Source organism: Pristiophorus japonicus, chromosome 8, assembly GCF_044704955.1.
Source record: "Pristiophorus japonicus isolate sPriJap1 chromosome 8, sPriJap1.hap1, whole genome shotgun sequence".
Taxonomy (NCBI): Eukaryota; Metazoa; Chordata; class Chondrichthyes; family Pristiophoridae; genus Pristiophorus; species Pristiophorus japonicus.
The window spans coordinates 186,153,875-186,173,257 of NC_091984.1; the positions used below are offsets into that span (position 1 = coordinate 186,153,875).

Genomic DNA, 19,383 nt, shown 5'->3' on the forward strand with positions numbered 1-19,383 from the left:
AGGGTAGCCAATGTAACCCCACTTTTAAAAAAGGAGGGAGAGAGAAAACAGGGAATTATAGACCGGTCAGCCTGACATCGGTAGTGGGTAAAATGATGGAATCAATTATTAAGGATGTCATAGCAGCGCCTTTGGAAAGAGATGACATGATAGGTCCAAGTCAGCATGGATTTGTGAAAGGGAAATCATGCTTGACAAATCTTCTGGAATTTTTTGAGGATGTTTCCAGTAGAGTGGACACGGGAGAACCAATTGATGTGATGTATTTGGACTTTCAGAAGACCTTCGACAAAGTCCCACACAAGAGATTAATGTGCAAAGTTAAAGCACATGAGATTGGGGGTAGTGTGCTGACATGGATTGAGAACTGGTTGACAAACAGGAAGCAAAGAGTAGGAGTAAATGGGTACTTTTCAGAATGGCAGGCAGTGACTAGTGGGGTACCGCAAGGTTCTGTGCTGGGGCCCCAGCTGTCTACATTGTACATTAATGATTTAGACGAGAGGATTAAATGTAGTATCTCCAAATTTGCGGATGATACTAAGTTGTGTGGCAGTGTGAGCTGCGAGGAGGATGCTATGAGGCTGCAGAGTGACTTAGATAGGTTAGGTGAGTGGGCAAATGCATGGCAGATGAAGTATAATGTGGATAAATGTGAGGTTATCCACTTTGGTTGTAAAAAGAGAGAGACAGACTATTATTTGAATGGTGACAGATTAGGAAAAGGGGAGGTGCAACGAGACCTGGGTATCATGGTACATCAGTCATTGAAGGTTGGCATGCAGGTACAGCAGGTGGTTAAGAAAGCAAATGGCATGTTGGCCTTCATAGCGAGGGGATTTGAGTACAGGGGCAGGGAGGTGTTGCTACAGTTGTACAGGGCCTTGGTGAGGCCACACCTGGAGTATTGTGTACAGTTTTGGTCTCCTAACTTGAGGAAGGACATTCTTGCTATTGAGGGAGTGCAGCGAAGGTTCACCAGACTGATTCCCGGGATGGCGGGAATGACATATCAAGAAAGACTGGATCAACTGGGCTTGTATTCACTGGAGTTCAGAAGAATGAGAGGGGACCTCATAGAAACGTTTAAAATTCTGATGGGTTTAGACAGGTTAGATGCAGGAAGAATGTTCCCAATGTTGGGGAAGTCCAGAACCAGGGGTCACAGTCTAAGGATAAGGGGTAAGCCATTTAGGACCGAGATGAGGAGAAACTTCTTCACCCAGAGAGCGGTGAACCTGTGGAATTCTCTACCACAGAAAGTTGTTGAGGCCAATTCACTAAATATATTCAAAAAGGAGTTAGATGTAGTCCTTACTACTAGGGGGATCAAGGGGTATGGCGAGAAAGCAGGAATGGGGTACTGAAGTTGCATGTTCAGCCATAAACTCATTGAATGGCGGTGCAGGTTCGAAGGGCCAAATGGCTTACTCCTGGACCTATTTTCTATGTTTCTATATTTGTAAGAAGTGGAAACGACTCCACCAATGTTTCAGTGTGGTACTGAACAATGCAGACTAGGAAGGTCCCAGGATTGAACCCTGGTCTGTGCATAAGTTAGCTGATTTCAGCTCAGGTGCTGGTAGAGATGCTACCTCTGAGCTAGTAAGCATGGGGGATGACGGTGGGGGGTGGGGGGGTGGTGTTGGAGGTTGGAGGGCGGGGCGGGGAAACTTGTCTGGACCCACTCTTGATGGATATCCCTACTGGAAAGTGCATGTGTGGACATAGGTTGAGGACAGTGTTGGACTCAGCCTTGACATCCTTCATAGCCTTAATGATAAGCACAAGTTGAACTCCAGCGTGAAGAAAGGCCATTTGGGTGAGGTGCAAAGCTGCCAGTGCATCTGCAACTGAACCCAAGGATAAGCTACTCCCATTGGAAGAGATGTGGAGAAAGATTGAGGAATTACATAGGAACAAAGGTAAACCACACAGCCCATCAAGCCCACTGTACCATTTTAGCCGCACTAACTATCCCTTTATTCCCAATTCCCCACTCTTTCTCCATATCCTTTGAATTATGTGTGTAGAATCAACAGCAGTGCGGTCTCCAGACGTGATTGACGAAGGAATTACCCAATCATCTCCATTGTGGTCGGGACTTCTGGTGTCATTCTATGCAGCCTAGTGTCATTCTATGCAGCCCAAAGTAGTGCCAATACTGGTGCCAAAGATGGGATCTGCTTAGCCTGACCATGGCTCATTTGCCCACTACAGTTTTTTTACTTCCTTGACTGCGTGGGACATGAGGGCTGAATAAGCATGAAGTTAGCAAAGAGGTGCATGCTCATTCTGTACGGGCCATCAGAACTACTCAGTGAACAAGGTTACATCAGCAACTTTCAAATCGCATCAAGAATTGCTTTGCCTGACAAATCTCATATTTATTCAACGGCAGCAAGGCATTTTCAATCCATATTTTTTTCTAACCGGTCACACCACAATTCTACTGAGACTCAATTTTGTTTCCATCTTGCTTCTGGCACTGAGCCCCCAATATTATTCCTCAATCATGCCAACAGAAAGCAGGGGATGACGGGTCATTGAATAACACATCCCATCATTATGTATGGTGGATAAACCAGGCCTGCCGGTGGGGGTGTGACCTTTCTAACACAAGTGAAGCCAACCACTTAAATCCAGCAATATTGCCTTGATGACTTAGTAGCTTGAGTGAGTGTGCGGAGTGCAAAGGAGAAAGCCATAAGGCAGTGAAGCTGCATTGTTGGGAAGGCGGGGAGAAGCCAGAGTCTTGATTGAACCGGCGCTAATCAAGTCAAGAGCTACTTATTCTCCAAATAGCTGCTTCCAGCATAAGAGAGGGGATTGGTTGAAGGAATGGAATTAGATACATTTGCATGTATTTATTTCTATTATACCCTCAGGCTGGCAGAGGATCACAGATAAGCTGTAGCAATCTATTCTTCTTTGATCTATGCTGCGCTAGCTGAACTCAACCGAGTTGGCAATTGAACATTGAAATTAGTTTCAACATCCTTGACTTGGGGCAGGGGGAACGCAGGTAAATCAGTCGGGACACTGGAACAGGAGTACGCCACTCAGCCCCACGAGCCTGCTCTGCCATTGAATTAGATCATAGCTGATTTGTATCTTAACTCTATTTACCCGTCTTGGTTCCATATCCCTTAATACTCTTGCCGAATACAAATCTATCAAGCTCAGCTTTGAAATGTTCAATTTTTTTTAAATCCAATTTCGTTCCAGATCAACTCTAACGCCAAAGATCACTTTGCGCCAATGTGTTTGATCTTAGGCCAAAAGGCCGAGAGGCGAAGTTGCACCGTTCCTGGAAATATTGCAATACCAGGTCGGTGCATGGAGTGGACGGGGCATGCCCTTGATCCAGCTCCCTGGCCAAAAATCAATTCAATATCATGTCCCCATAGGGGATATTAAACTGATAAGAACAGATTGTTCAATTTACCCAGCCTCACAGCCTTTTGAGGAAGAAAGTTCTAGATTTCCACTTCCCTTTGTGTGAAGAAGTGCTTCCTGACTTCACCGCTGAATGGCCTGGCTCTTATTGTAAGGTTTTGCCCTCTTCTTCTGGACTCTCCCACCAATGGAAATAGAATTACGTAGCATTTTACAGCACAGAAACAGGCCATTCGGCCCAACAGATCTATGTTGGTGTTTATCCTCCACACGAGCCTCCTCCCACCCTACTTTATCTCATCCTATCACCACATCCCGCAGTTCCTTTCTCCCTCCTCTGGCTTCCCCTTAAACGCAGCAAGGCAATTCACCTCAACTACCCCATGTTGTAGTGAGTTCCACATTCTCACCACTTTCTGAGTAAAGAAGTTTCTCCCACCCAATCAAATCCTTTAATCATTGAAAGAGGTTACAATCAATGCTTGCTGTAACTTTTTTTGGTGCGAGGTCCCTTTAATTGGCTGCGCGGCCCATTCAAGGTTTGGCACACGCGCGATTTCTGTCATGCGCGGGACCTCCATACGGAGAGGGAACGTTGGTTCCAATCCCGACTGATATCCAGTGGCGCCCCCTCTCTGGATATGTATAACTGAATGAGGACAAGGTTTGGTGTTGATGTCCCACCTGACACTGACAATCATTGTCTCGGTTCATACACAAAGGATGCTCACTTAGGAGAGACACCAGAAGACGGCCAGCATCTGTAGAACTGCATTGCTGTGTGAGTCAGTGCTTTCAGTGTCAGAAGGAAAATGGAGAGGGAAATTGCAACTTCATAAGTTAGTAAGAAAGTCTACTGTTCTTTGAGGGAAATATGGCCCTTTTAAGGTGTTCCTTCTCATCTTTCTGCTTGTCTATTCATGGCCGAGAACAGCTCCAGTCGAGACATGCTCCTGGGCTTCAGCCAGTGTGGCGCTGAACCAACTGTTAGGAAATATGTGAGGGTGCCTCAGGCTGACCATTCCTCTGTTCTTTCCTCTTTCGTCTGTGGGGAAAATCCTAACTCCCAATCTGTGCCAAGCCACAGTGCCATGACTCAGATCGATAGCTCACTGCATAGGGATTGTGAGGACAAACCTGTACTTCCAGCAAAGCTTCCCGCAATCAAAGCGCATCAATGCACTTTGTCCATTGGTTCATGTTACAAATTTCGGGTCGGCCTTAGATATTCTCCCAAGGTGTTGGTTATTCCTGTAAGTGGTGTGAATGTCTTATGTTCAGGAGTCTGCCCATACTGCCCGATATCTAATTACACAATTGGCATAAAATCAGGGGTGTAACAATAGGGACCCTCTGTGATCTGAACTGCAGCTCGTGTCATTCATACGTCCCCTCATTCGTGCTTCTGCAATCTTTCAGAAGAGGGACTGAATGAACACTGTAGTGAGACGAGGCCAGATGCAAACTGCCAAACTGCTTTAGCTTACAGGCAGCGAGTGTAACAGAGTGAAAGTTGTAATCCGAGTTTACTTATTTCATTTCATTTTCACTTCTCTCCTTCCAAAATAATAAACCACACACCCTGTCTCTTCCGCGAGATGATTTATTTGTTTTTGACATTAACTTTCTTTCCAGACTACGCCTAACTGCAGAAACATTCTCTGCACCTTCGTTTCCAGCTTCAAGCCTAGGCCTGCACTCGTGGTCTGCTTTTAAAACCTGACTGACTGCCCGGTGCCTCCTGTTTCCTGTTCTCTCACTGTTCCCGGCAGGTGGGAGGGTTGTCCCTCTGACATTATCTCTGTTCAGTGTTTTGCCAGGAGACCCATCAATAAAACTGGCTACATCTCCTCCCTGGGGCATGGGTTGAACGAAACGATCTCCTGCTATTCTAAACATTAGCAGGCACCAGCCTGGCTTATAGATCCTACGATGAGTCAATTTACTCTCATTGCCTCAGTTTGACATAGCTTTAATACACAGCTTCAATGTCTGACCCATTAACAAATAAACCCTTTGGGCTGAATCTTAACTCCCAAAAACAGATGGGTCATGTCAGAGGATAAAATGAAATAAATCTGAACCAGGATCCCAACCGGGCTTGAATCCGCCCACTTACGGTTTTTCCGTATTCGGGACACATGGAGCTTACGCTAAACATCCGTAAGACAAAGGTCGTCCACCAATCTGATCCCGCCACACAGCACTGCCCCCCGGTCATCAAAATCCATGGCACGGCCTTGGACAACGTGGATTATTTTCCATATCTCGGGAGTCTACGGTCAACAAGGGCAGACATTGACGACAAGATCCAACACCTCCTCCAGTGCGCCAGCCTTTGGTCACCTGAAGAAGAGAGTGTTTGAAGATCAGGCCCTCAAATCTGGCACCAAGCTTATGATCTACAGGGCTGTAGTAATACTCGCCCTCCTGTATGGCCTCAGAGACGTGGACCATATACAGCAGACATCTCAAATCACTGGAGAAATACCACCAACGATGTCTCTGCAAGATCCTACAAATCCCCATGGACGTCAGTGTCCTCGATCAGACCAACATCCCCACCATCGAAGCACTGACCACACTCCACCAGCTCCATTGGGCGGGCCACATCGTCTGCATGCCCGACACAAGACTCCCAAAGCAAGCGCTCTACTCGGAACTCCTACGTGGCAGGCGATCCCCAGGTGGGCAGAGAAAATGTTTCAAGGACACCCTCAAAGCCTCCTTGATAAAGTGCAACATCCCCACCGACACCTGGGAATCCCTGGCCAAAGACCGCCCTAAGTGGAGGAAGAGCATCCGGGAGGGCGCTGAGCACCTCGAGTTTTATCGCCGAGAGCATGCAGAAAACAAACACAGACAGCGGAAGGAGTGTGCAGCAAACCAGACTTCCCACCCAGCCTTAATGAATACTTTGCGTCTGTTTTCACAAAAGAGAGGGGCGATACAAACACTACTATTGAGAAAAAGTGTGAAATATCAGATGAAATAAACATAGTGAGAGAGGAGGTATTAAGGGGTTTAGCAGCTTTAAAAGTGGATAAATTTCCAGGCCCGGATGAAATGTATCCCAGGCTGCTAAGTAAAGCCAAAGAGGAAATAGCTTTGACGATCATTTTCAATCCTCTCTGGCTTCAGGTGTAGTGCCAGAGGACTGGAGGACTGCTAATGTTGACCTTTGTTTAAGAGGGGAGGAAGGGATAGATGAAGTAATTACAGGCCAATCAGCCTAACCTCAGTGGTGGGAAAATTATTGGGAAAAATCCTGAAGACAGGATAAATCTTCACTTAGAAAGACACGGATTAATCAAGGACAGTCAGCATGGATTTGTTAAGGGATTACATTTTTTGAGGAGGTAACCAGGAGGGTCGATGAAGGCAAAGCATATGATGTAGTGTATATGGGCTTTAGCAAAGCTTTTGATAAGGTCCCACATGGCAAACTGGTCACAAAAGTAAAAGCCCATGTGATGCAGGGCAAAGTGGCAAGTTGGATCCAAAATTGGCTCAGAGGCAGGAAGCAGAGAGTAATGGTTGATGGGTGTTTTGCGACTGGAAGGATGTTTCCAGTGGGGTTCCGCAGGGCTCAGTACTGGTCCCTTGCTTTTTGTGATATAAACCAATGATCTAGACTTGAATATAGGGGGTGTGATTAAGAAATTTGCAGATGATACGAAAATCGTCTGTGTGGTTGATAATGAGGAAGAAAGCTGCGGACTGCAGGAAGATATCAATCAACTGGTCAGGTGGGCAGAACAGAGGCAAATGGAATTCAATCCGGAGAAGTGTGAGATAATGCATTTGGGGAGGGCTAACAAGGCAAGGGAATACACATTAAATGGTAGGACACTGAGAAGTGTAGAGGAACAAAGGGACCATTGAGTGCATGTCCACAGATCCCTGAAGGTGGCAGCCCAGGTAGATAAGGTGGTTAAGAAGGCATACGGAATGCTTGCCTTTATTAGCTGAGGCATAGAATACAAGAGCAGGGGGTTTATGCTTGAACTGTATAAAACACTGGTTAGGCTACAGCTGGAGTACTGCCTGCAGTTCTGGTGTCCGCATTATAGGAAGGACAGTGATTACACTGGAGAGGGTACAAAGGAGATTTATGAGGATGTTGCCAGGAGTGGAGAATCTAAGCTATGAGGACAGATTACATAGGCTGGATTTGTTTTCATAGAAACATAGAAACATAGAAAATAGGTGCAGGAGTAGGCCATTCGGCCCTTCTAGCCTGCACCGCCATTCAATGAGTTCATGGCTGAACATGCAACTTCAGTATCCCATTCCTGCTTTCTCGCCATACCCCTTGATCCCCCTAGTAGTAAGGACTTCATCTAACTCCTTTTTGAATATATTTAGTGAATTGGCCTCAACAACTTTCTGTGATAGAGAATTCCACAGGTTCACCACCCTCTGGGTGAAGAAGTTTCTCCTCATCTCGGTCCTAAATGGCTTACCCCTTATCCTTAGACTGTGACCCCTGGTTCTGGATCCTTAGACTGTGACCCCTGGTTCCTTGGAACAGAGGAGGTTAAGGGGACACCTCATTGAGATGTATAAAATTATGAGGGGCCTAGATATAGGGGATGGAAAGGGCCTATTTCCCTTAGCAGAGGGGTCAACAACCAGGGGGTATACACTTAAAGTAATTGGTAAAAGGTTTAGAGGGGATTTTAGGGGAAATTTCTTCACACAGAGGCTTGTGGGAGTCTGGAACTCACTATCTGAAAGGGCGGTAGAGGCAGAAACCATCACCACATTTAAAAAGTACTTGGGTGTGCACCTGAAGTGCCATAACCTCCAGAGCTACGGACCTAGAGCTGGAAAGTGGGATTCGGCTGGATAGCCTCTTGTCAGCCGGCATGGACATGATGGGCCGAAATGGCCTCCTTCCGTGCTGTAAACTTCTATGATTTCTTCTTTCAACAACTGTCTTCCCCACCTGTGACAGAGATTGTAATTCCCATATTGGACTGTTCAGTCACCTGAGAACTCACTTTTAGAGTGGTAGCAAGTTTTCCTCAATTTCGAGGGACTGCCTCTGATGATGATGGTAATGAGCCTGGCTGCCTGTCAATCAGGCTGCCTGTGGGCGGGAACCCAACAGAGAAAAATTTAAAGGAGCCCTGCAGTTAAAAACTGCAGGATATTCAGGAAACCCGTTCTTCTGCTTTTCCCCACCTCACCATAGTCCCCCACCCTCCCCTCCCCACCGCATGGAACCTGCCCCCAAGCTAAATTCCAAGCCTTTATCTCAAAGGCTGTAACCTGTAGCATTTTAAACCTGTGGAAAAATGACTGTTCTAAAACAACAGAACCCATTCCCATTCCATTCTTTGAGGAATAAAAGTGATCTAAAAACCCAAAATGTGACAGTTCTGTGAGGTTTCCCCACCCTCCTTTAGTTCTGTGTGGGGATGTCTCCCCTGGCTGGGGAGTCTAGAACCAGGGGTCACAGTCTCAGGATAAGGGGTCAGCCATTTAGGACTGAGATGAGGAGAAACTTCTTCACTCAGAGAGTGGTGAATCTCTGGAATTCTCTACCCCAGAGGGCTGTGGAGGCTCAGTTTTGAGTATATTCAAGACAGGGATCAATACATTTTTGGATATTAAGGGAATCAAGGGATATGGGGACAGTGCAGGAAAGTGCAGTTGAGGTAGAAGATCAGCCATGATCTCATTGAATGGCGGAGCGGGCTCGAGGGGCTGAATAGCCTATTCCTGCTCCTAATTCTTATGTTCTTATGTTCTCTCTAGCTTGCTCTTCTCTGAGGTTTTCCCAGCCTCCCTTGGCCCTGTGTAAGATTGACCCAGCTCCAAGGAGTGAGGTAGATTGGTTAAACCCCAGACAGAACTGAAGGAGGGTGGGGAATTCTCAGTCCTCTGTGGAGATTCCCCACCCTCCCTCGATTCTGTGCCAGATGTCCTTGCCAGCTTTGTTTTTGGGTGACTCTCACTCATCTGCCTTGATTCCCCTCCCACCTCACCATTGGTTTACTTGCCTTCATTGGTACACAGCACAACATCAGTTCCATAAAACACATTCAGATACTTTTTTTTTGCCCAGACTTAGCTATTTCATTGCATTCCATAAACCTCTGCACCTAATCTAATGTTGTATGATTTTCAGATGTACTAAAGCAGATAGACACGATAAGGGATGCTGGGAGAACTGACAATTTCATGCAATTCACATTTGGAATAACCTTGATTTCTGAGCCAACAGTCTGTCCAATAGCACAGCTGGATGGGAAAAGTATGGATGCTCCGTGAGAACCAGGTCAAGCATCTTTCAAAATGCATTTTGATCATGGCACAATTCCTCACAGCATTGCTCTTTTAACCTTTTGAGTTCCACCTCCCTCCTCTGCAGTTTTGCGATAATATTTCTGGGGTAGATCTTGATGATGTGCGAGAGTGTAAAACGGGTAATAACGAGTCAGCAGCCGTTTTACATCTCCCCGGTTTTTATTTCCACTGAGGTCACTGGGAGAGGTGTGAAACGGGCTGGCAAATCGCTGTCACCTGCTTTGCACTTTCGCACAACGTCAAGATCTATCCGTCTGTGTTATCACAGTATCTTACAAGTGGATATTCCTGGGAGTTTTAAACATTAAAAAAAGGGGATGGCCCAGAATTTGCTGAAAAAATAATGGCGTGTGAAGGACGCAAGCTGTTATTAATGCGCAAATTGTCCAGCAATGTGCAGTGAGGAAGAGATGACAATAACAACAACAACTTGTATTTATATAGCGCCTTTAAGGTAGTGAAAAATCCCAAGGTGCTTCACAGGAATATTATGCGATAAAAGTTTGACACCCCGTGAATTGTGAATTGCCGCAAGTTGCTGCCCAATTTACGCTGCTCCGCCATTAACTCCTCGAAAATGGTAGCTTGCCTTAAACCTCCCTGTGTGTTTCATGAAATAGCTGCATTGGCATACCAATTGGCCATTAAACTCGGCACTGAAGGTTAATTCTATACTGACTCACTCTCACCCGTTTTACACTGTCGCACAAAGTCAAAATCAGCCTCCTTAGTGCCAACAGGAGAGGAGGGGACAACATAGAAAAGGAAAATAACAAAGACCAGATTGATTCTTTGTGCATTTTTGCTGTAGTGTTAATCTAATTTCGAGAAGAATTTTCAATGCAGGGGATGGTCAGTGCGAACATAGCGTATAAAGGTACAATATTGTTTCATAATATCTCCTTCGGAGTCCACTCATAACATAAACCGCTCTGCAGCCAGGTTTTCCAATGAAAGTACTTGAGCTAATCGCGAATGATCAGGTCGTTGTCAGTTCACAAAGAGTTGAGTTATTCTTTTGTATTTCAGTTTGAAAAGAAAAATAAATATATACTTGCATTTATATAGCACCTTCATGACCACCGGACATCTCAAAGCACTTTACAGCCAATGAAGTACTTTTGGAGTGTAGTCACTGTTGCAATGTGGGAAACACAGAAGCCAGTTTGCGCACAGCAAGCTCCCACAAACAGCAATGTGATAATGAGCAAATAATCTTGTTTTGGTGATGTTGATTGAGGGATAAATATTGGCCAGGACACCAGGGATAACTATCCTGCTCTTCTTCAAAATAGTGCTATGGGATCTTTTACACCCACCTGAGAGGGGCAGACAGGACCTCAGTTAAATGTCTCATCTGAAAGACAGCACCACACTCCCTGAAGTGTCAGCCTAGATTTATGTGCTCAAGCTCCTGGAGGGGGATTTGAACCCACAACATTCTGACTGAGAGGTGCAAGTGCTATCCACTGAGCCACAGCTGACACTACAAATGTGATACAAGTAACATCGGTGATAAAATAATATCTCATCAGTCTGTGAACTTAAAGTTTACAAAAAAACTTAAAATACATAACATTTTGAGGGTCAATTTGTGCCTAATGGTACGTGTTGACTCACATGACCAAACCAAAGGGCTCCAGGTGCACCTGTGTTGCAGCGATTGGAGATCATATGCATACTATTTAGGAAATGGGGAGAGATGCCAGCCAGAGTTCCTGATCCTGACTGCTGGAAAGTGCGCACCAGGATTGATCTTGGCTGTGAGGTCTCTCACAGGCGAGCAGCTTCCTGACATTCACTATCTAGACCTATACATGAGAGAAAGCAACTTTGGTGAGGTAGTTCAGTGGCCTTTCAGGGATGATGTCAGGAAGCACTTCTTCACACAAAGGGTAGTGGAAATCTGCAACACCCCCAAATAAAGTGTGGAGGCTCGGTCAATTGAAGATTTCAAAACTGAGATTTGGAGCTTTTTGGTAGGCAAGGGTAGATGGAATTTAGATTAGCCATGATCTGCTTGAATGGCGGAACAGGTTTGAGGGGCTGAATGGCCTGCTCCCGATCCTATGTTCCTATGCCCTATGGTCCTAGGAGCAGAGGGAAGAAAGTGGAAGGTCAAAGCAATTAAAACCTAGCAATAACTGCCTGCTATAATAGTGTGTTCATATGACGTTACATAAGAACATAAGAAATAGGAGCAGGAGTAGGCCATTTGGCCCCTCGAGCCTGCGCCGCCATTTAATAAGATCATGGCTGATCTGATCATGGACTCAGCTCCACTTCCCTGCCCGCTCCCCATAACCCTTTAGTCCCATATCACTCAAAAATCTGTCTATCTCCACCTTAAATATATTCAATGACCCAGCCGCCACAGAATTCCACAAATTTACAACCCTCTGAGAGAAGAAGTTCCTCCTCATCTCAGTTTTAAATGGGCAGCCCCTTATTCTGAGACTATACCCCTTAGATTTAGTTGCCCCTATGAGTGGAAATATACTCTCTGCATCCACCTTGTCGAGCCCCCTCATTATCTTAAAAGTTTCAATAAAATCATCTCTCATTCTTCTGAACTCCAATAAGTATAGGCCCAATCTACTCAACCTATCCTCATAAATCAAACCCCTCATCTCTGGAATCAATCTAATGAACCTTCTCTGATCAGCCTCCAATGCAAGTTTATCCATCCTTAAATATGGAGACCAAAACTGCACGCAGTTCTCTAGGTGTGACCTCACCAATACCCTGGACAGTTGTAGCAGAATTTCCCTGCTTTTATACTCCATCCCCCTTGCAATAAAGGCCAACTTCCTGATTACTTGCTTTACCTGCATACTAACTTTTTGTGTTTCATGCACAAGGACCCCCAGGTTCCTCTGTACTACAGCACTTTGCAATTTTTCTCCATTTAAATTATAATTTGCTTTTCTATTTTTTCTGCCAAAGTGGATAACCTCACAGTTTCCCACATTATACTCCGTCTGACAAATGTTTGCCTACACATTTACCTGTCTATATCCCTTTGCAGATTTCTTGTGTCCTCCTCACAATTTGCTCTCACACCCATTCTTTATCATCAGCAAACTTGGCTACATTACACTCGGTCCCTTCATCCAAGTCATTAATGTAGATTGTAAATAGTTGAGGCCCCAGCACCGATCCCTGCGGCAGTCCACTAGTTACTATTTGCCAACCGGAAAATGAACCATTTATCCAGACTTTCTGTTTTCTGTTAGTTAGCCAATCCTCTATCCATGCTAATATATTAACCCTACCCCATGAACTTTTATCTTATGCAGTAACCTTTTATGTGGCATCATATCAAATGCCTTCAAATGAAATCAGGGATAGTATTAAAGCCAAGGAAGTGGCATACAAATTGGCCAGAAATAGCAGCGAACCCGGGGACTGGGAGAAATTTAGAACTCAGCAGAGGAGGACAAAGGGTTTGATTAGGGCAGGGAAAATGGAATACGAGAAGAAGCTTGCAGGGAACATTAAGACGGATTGCAAAAGTTTCTATAGATATGTAAAGAGAAAAAGGTTAGAAAAAGGTAGACAAATGTAGGTCCCCTGCAGTCAGAATCAGGGGAAGTCATAATGGGGAACAAAGAAATGGCAGACCAATTGAACAAGTACTTTGGTTCGGTATTCACTAAGGAGGACACAAACAACCTTCCGGATATAAAAGGGGTCAGAGGGTCTAGTAAGGAGGAGGAACTGAGGGAAATCCTTATTAGTCGGGAAATTGTGTTGGGGAAATTGATGGGATTGAAGGCCGATAAATCCCCAGGGCCTGATGGACTGCATTCCAGAGTACTTAAGGAGGTGGCCTTGGAAATAGCGGATGCATTGACAGTCATTTTCCAACATTCCATTGACTCTGGATCAGTTCCTATCGAGTGGAGGGTAGCCAATGTAACCCCACTTTTTAAAAAAGGAGGGAGAGAGAAAACAAGGATTTATAGACCGGTCAGCCTGACCTCAGTAGTGGGTAAAATGATGGAATCAATTATTAAGGATGTCATAGCAGCGCATTTGGAAAGAGATGACATGATAGGTCCAAGTCAGCATGGATTTGTGAAAGGGAAATCATGCTTGACAAATCTTCTGGAAGTTTTTGAGCATGTTTCCAGTAGAGTGGACAAGGGAGAACCAGTTGATGTGGTATATTTGGACTTTCAGAAGGCTTTCGACAAGGTCCCACACAAGAGATTAATGTGCAAAGTTAAAGCACATGGGATTGGGGGTAGTGTGCTGACATGGATTGAGAACTGGTTGTCAGACAAGAAGCAAAGAGTAGGAGTAAATGGGTACTTTTCAGAATGGCAGGCAGTGACTAGTGGGGTACTGCAAGGTTCTGTGCTGGGGCCCCAGTTGTTTACACTGTACATTAATGATTTAGACGAGGGGATTAAATGTAGTATCTCCAAATTTGCGCATGACACTAAGTTGGGTGGCAATGTGAGCTGCGAGGAGGATGCTAATGAGGCTGCAGAGTGACTTGGATAGGTTAGGTGAGTGGGCAAATGCATGGCAGATGAAGTATAATGTGGATAAATGTGAGGTTATCCACTTTGGTGCTAAAAACAGAGAGACAGACTATTATCTGAATGGTGACAGATTAGGAAAAGGGGAGGTGCAACGAGACCTGGGTGTCATGGTACATCAGTCATTGAAGGTTGGCATGCAGGTACAGCAGGCGGTTAAGAAAGCAAATGGCATGTTGGCCTTCATAGCGAGGGGATTTGAGTACAGGGGCAGGGAGGTGTTGCTACAGTTGTATAGGGCCTTGGTGAGGCCACACCTGGAGTATTGTGTACAGTTTTGGTCTCCTAACTTGAGGAAGGACATTCTTGCTATTGAGGGAGTGCAGCGAAGGTTCACCAGACTGATTCCCGGGATGGTGGGACTGACCTATCAAGAAAGACTGGATCAACTGGGCTTGTATTCACTGGAGTTTAGAAGAATGAGAGGGGACCTCATAGAAACGTTTAAAATTCTGACGGGTTTAGACAGGTTAGATGCAGGAAGAATGTTCCCAATGTTGGGGAAGTCCAGAACCATGGGTCACAGTCTAAGGATAAGGGGTAAGCCATTTAGGACCGAGATGAGGAGAAACTTCTTCACCCAGAGAGTGGTGAACCTGTGGAATTCTCTACCACAGAAAGTTGTTGAGGCCAATTCACTAAATATGTTCAAAAAGGAGTTAGGTGTAGTCCTTACTACTAGGGGGATCAAAGGGTATGGCGAGAAAGCAGGAATGAGGTACTGAAGTTGCATGTTCAGTCATTGAATGGCGGTGCAGGCTAGAAGGGCCGAATGGCCTACTCCTGCACCTATTTTCTATGTTTCTATGTTTCTGGAAATCCAAATACACCACATCCACTGTTTCCCCCTTATCCACCCTGCTCATTACATCCTCAAAGAACTACAACAAATTTGTCAAACATGATTTCCCTTTCATAAAACCATGCTGACTCTGCTTGATTGAATCACGCTTTTCCAAATGTCCTGCTACTGCTTCCTTAATAATGGACTCCAGCATTTTCCCAACGACAGATGTTAAGCTAACTGGTCTGTAATTTCCTGCTTTCTGTCTACCTCCTTTTTTAAATAGTGACGTTACATTTGCCGTTTTCTAATCCGCTGGGACCTCCCCAGAATCCAGGGAATTTTGGTAAATTACAACCAATGCATCCACTATCTTTGCAGCCACTTCTTTTAAGACCCTAGGATGCAAGCCATCAGGTCCAGGGGACTTGTCTGTCTTTAGTCCCATTATTTTACTGAGTACTACTTCTTTAGTGATAATGATTGTATTAAGTTGCTCCCTCCCTATTGCCCCTTGATTATCCACGATTGAGATGTGTTTAGTGTCTTTTACCTTGAAGACCGATAAAAATATTTGTTCACAGTCTCTGCCATTTCCCTCTTCCCCATTATTAATTCCCCAGTCTCATCCTCTAAGGGATCAACATTTACTTTAGCTATTCTTTTCCTTTTTATGTACCTGTAGAAACTTTTACTATCCGTTTTTATATTACGTGCTAGTTTGCTTTCATAATCTATCTTCCTTCTCTTTATTATTTTTTTAGTTGTTCTTTGCTTAAAAGTTTCCCAATCCTGTGGCCTCCCACGAGTCTTGGTCACATTGTATGCCCTTGTTTTCAATTTGATGATATTGTGTTCCTAACACAGGTGAGACTGCACACAGGGAGGTTAAAGTAACAGTGACCTCAGTCTTTATTAAGACACTCCAGAGTGAGGAACAGGCCTTAGGGGCTGGCTTATATACAATGCTCCCAAGGGATGCTGAGATCCTTTGGGACTTCAGGCATGCACTCCCTGGTGGTGGTACATGGGAGTGCATGCTTTACAGATATACAACATCACTCCCCCCTCATAGTCAAAGTGAAAACTATTTACAAGGTGAGGCGGTCGGGAGCCTTTCTTTCCCTGATGGATCACCTCGGTACAAATGTCTGTTCTGGTGTGTTGGCTGTGCCCTCGCTGGGCTGGCGTGTTGTTGGCCCTGCAGGGCTGCTAGGTGAGCCTGGCCTTGCTGGGCTGTTGGGCATGATGGGTTCGATTTCCTCATCTGGGGTGGTGTTGTTGATCCTTTGGGTGTGTGTTGTGGGCTCGAAAAAGGTGGAAAAAGGTTCAGGGCAGTCTGTGAACCGCAGCCTCGTTTGGTCCAGGTGCTTTCTGCAAATTTGTCCATTGTTTAGTTTGACTACAAACACCCTACTCCCTTCTTTCACTATCACCGTGCCCGCGATCCACTTGGGACTATGTCCATAGTTTAGCACATATACAGAGTCATTCAGATCAATTTCACACAGTGATGACACAGTGGCGCGACCATCATTTACATTTTGTTGCTGCCGCCTGCTCTCTCACCTGATCATGCAGGTTGGGGTGAACCAGCGAGAGTCTGGTTTTAACTGTCCTTTTCATGAGTAGCTCAGCCGGGGGCACTCCTGTGAGCGAGTGGGGTCTCGTGCGGTAGCTGAGCAGTACTCGGGACAGGCGGATTTGGAGTGAGCCTTCTGTGACTCGTTTAAGGCTCTGTTTGATTGTTTGTACTACCTGCTCTGCCTGCCCATTGGAGGCTGGTTTAAACGGAGCCGAGGTGATATCTTTGATCCCATTGCGGGTCATGAATTTTTTTAATTCGGCACTGGTGAAACATGGCCCATTGTCACTGACCAGTATGTCAGGCAGGTCGTGGGTGGCAAACATGGGCCTCAAGCTTTCAATGGTGGCGGTGCTTCCTGACATTATTTCACATTCAATCCATTTTGAAAAAGCATCCACCACCACCAGGAACATTTTACAGAGAAACGGGCCCGCATAGTTGACATGGATCTTTGACCATGGTCTGGAGGGCCAGGACCACAAACTTAGTGGTGCCTCTCTGGGCGCGTTGCTCAACTGAGCACACACGCTGCATTGCCGTACACAGGACTCCAAGTCAGAGTTGATACCGGGCCACCACACGTGGGATCTGGCTATCGCTTTCATCATTACTATACCCGGGTGTGTGCTGTGGAGATCCGAGATGAATGTCTCCCTGCACTACACGGTTACCCCACAACAGGCAGTCTGCCTGAATGGACAGCTCGTCCTTTCACCGCTGGAACGGTGTGATTAGCTCTTGCATTTCAATGGGGATGCTGGCCCAGCTCCCATGCAGTATACAGTTTTTTACCAGGAACAGCAGAGGATCTTGGCTGGTCCAAATCCTAATCTGGGGGGCCGTGACAGGTGATTTATCATTTTCAAACGCTTCCATGACCATCAACAAGTCTGCAGGCTGCACCACCATCAACAAGTTTGCAGGCTGCGCCGTTTCCACCCCCATGGTGGGCCATGGTAGCCGACTGAGAGCATCCGCACAGTTCTCAGTGCCTGGTCTGTGGCGGATGGTATAGTTATATGCTGATAGTGCGAGTGCCCACCTTTGTATGCGGGCTGAGGCATTAGTATTTATCCCCTTGTTTTCAGCGAACATGGATATGAGGGGCTTGTGATCGGTTTCCAGCTCAAATTTCAGGCCAAACAGGTACTGATGCATTTTCTTTACCCCGAACACACACGCTAATGCCTCTTTCTCAATCATGCTGTAGGCCCTCTCGGCCTTAGACAAACTCCTGGAAGCATAGGCGACAGGTTGCAACTTCCCCGCAACGTTAGCTTGTTGTAATACACACCCGACTCCGTATGACGATGCATCACATGCTAGCGCAAGTCTTTTACACGGGTTATACAATACAAGTAGCTTGTTGGAACATAAAATGTTTCTGGCTTTCTCAAAAGCAATTACTTGGTTTTTTCCCCATACCCAGTTCTCACCTTTACGCAATAACATATGTAGGGGCTCTAAGAGGGTGCTTAACCCCGGTAGGAAGTTACCAAAATAATTGAGGAGTCCCAGGAATGACCGCAGCTCCGTGACGTTCTGTGGCCTGGGCGCGTTCCTGATAGCCTCTGTCTTGGCGTCTGTGGGCCGAATGCCGTCCGCCGCGATCTTTCTCTCCAAAAACTCCACTTCTGTTGCCATGAAGACGCATTTCTACCTCTTCAGCCGCAGCCCTACGTGATCCAATGTCTGGAGGACCTCCTCCAGGTTTTGTAGGTGCTCGACAGTGTCCCAACCCGTGACCAATATGTCGTCCTGAAAAACCACCGTGCATGGTACCGACTTGAGTAGGCTCTCCATGTTTCTCTGGAAGATCGCTGCAGCCGACCGAATTCCAAACGGGCATCTGTTGTAGATGAACAGTCCCTTGTGCGTGTTGATGCAGGTGAGGCCCTTAGAAGACTCCTCCAGCTCCTGCGTCATGTAGGCCGAAGTCAGGTCGAGTTTGGTGAACGTCTTGCTTCTGCCAGTGTCGCAAATAGGTCGTCCGCCTTAGTTGGCGGGTATTGGTCCTGTAGCAAGAAACGATTAATAGTTACTTTATAACCGCCGCAAATCCTGACCGGCCATCACTTTTGAGTACTGGAACAATCGGGCTGGCCCACTTGCTGAATTCCACTGGGGAAATGATGCCCTCGCGTTGCAGCCTGTCCAGCTCGATTTCCACTTTCTAACTCATCATGTGAGGTACCGCTCGCGCCTTGTGGTGAATGGGTCGTGCCTCTGGGACCAAGTGGATCCGCACCTTCACCCCTGAAAAGCTTCCAACGCCTGGCTCAAAAAGGGAAGGAAATTTGTTTCGAACTTGGGTACATGAGGCCTCATCGACATGTGATAGTGCTCGCATGTCATCCCAGTTCCAGCGGACTTTGCCCAACCAGCTCCTTTCAAGCAATGTGGGGCCATTGCCCGGGACAATCCAGAGTGGCAGTTCGTGCACCGTGCCCTCATAGGTGACCTTGACCATGGCACTGCCCAGGACAGTGATAAGCTCTTTGGTGTACATTCTCAGTTTCGTGTGGATGGGGCTCAGGGCTGGTCTGAGTGCCTTGTTGCACCACAGTCTCTCAACATCTTTTTACTCATGATGGATTGGCTAGTGCCAGTGTCCAGTTCCATGGCTACGGGTAAGGCATTCAATTTTACATTTAGCATTATAGGTGGACATTTCGTCGAAAATGTGTGCACCCCGTGTACTTCAGCATTTGCCTCCTCTCTCTGAGGCTCGAAATTGCTTTGAT

At 46.0% G+C, this 19,383-nt stretch overlaps 1 protein-coding gene and 1 non-coding gene across 2 annotated transcripts in view; one reads left to right on the forward strand and one right to left on the reverse strand.

Moving 5' to 3' along the window:
* Nucleotides 1-19,383, forward strand: part of LOC139268260 (hepatocyte nuclear factor 1-alpha-like) — a 292,924-nt gene that overhangs the window by 69,640 nt on the left and 203,901 nt on the right. The window lies entirely within an intron of this gene.
* On the reverse strand, nucleotides 3,295-3,477 carry LOC139269899 (U2 spliceosomal RNA). Its single transcript, XR_011594365.1, has one exon. It is a non-coding gene; the product is annotated as a U2 spliceosomal RNA (small nuclear RNA).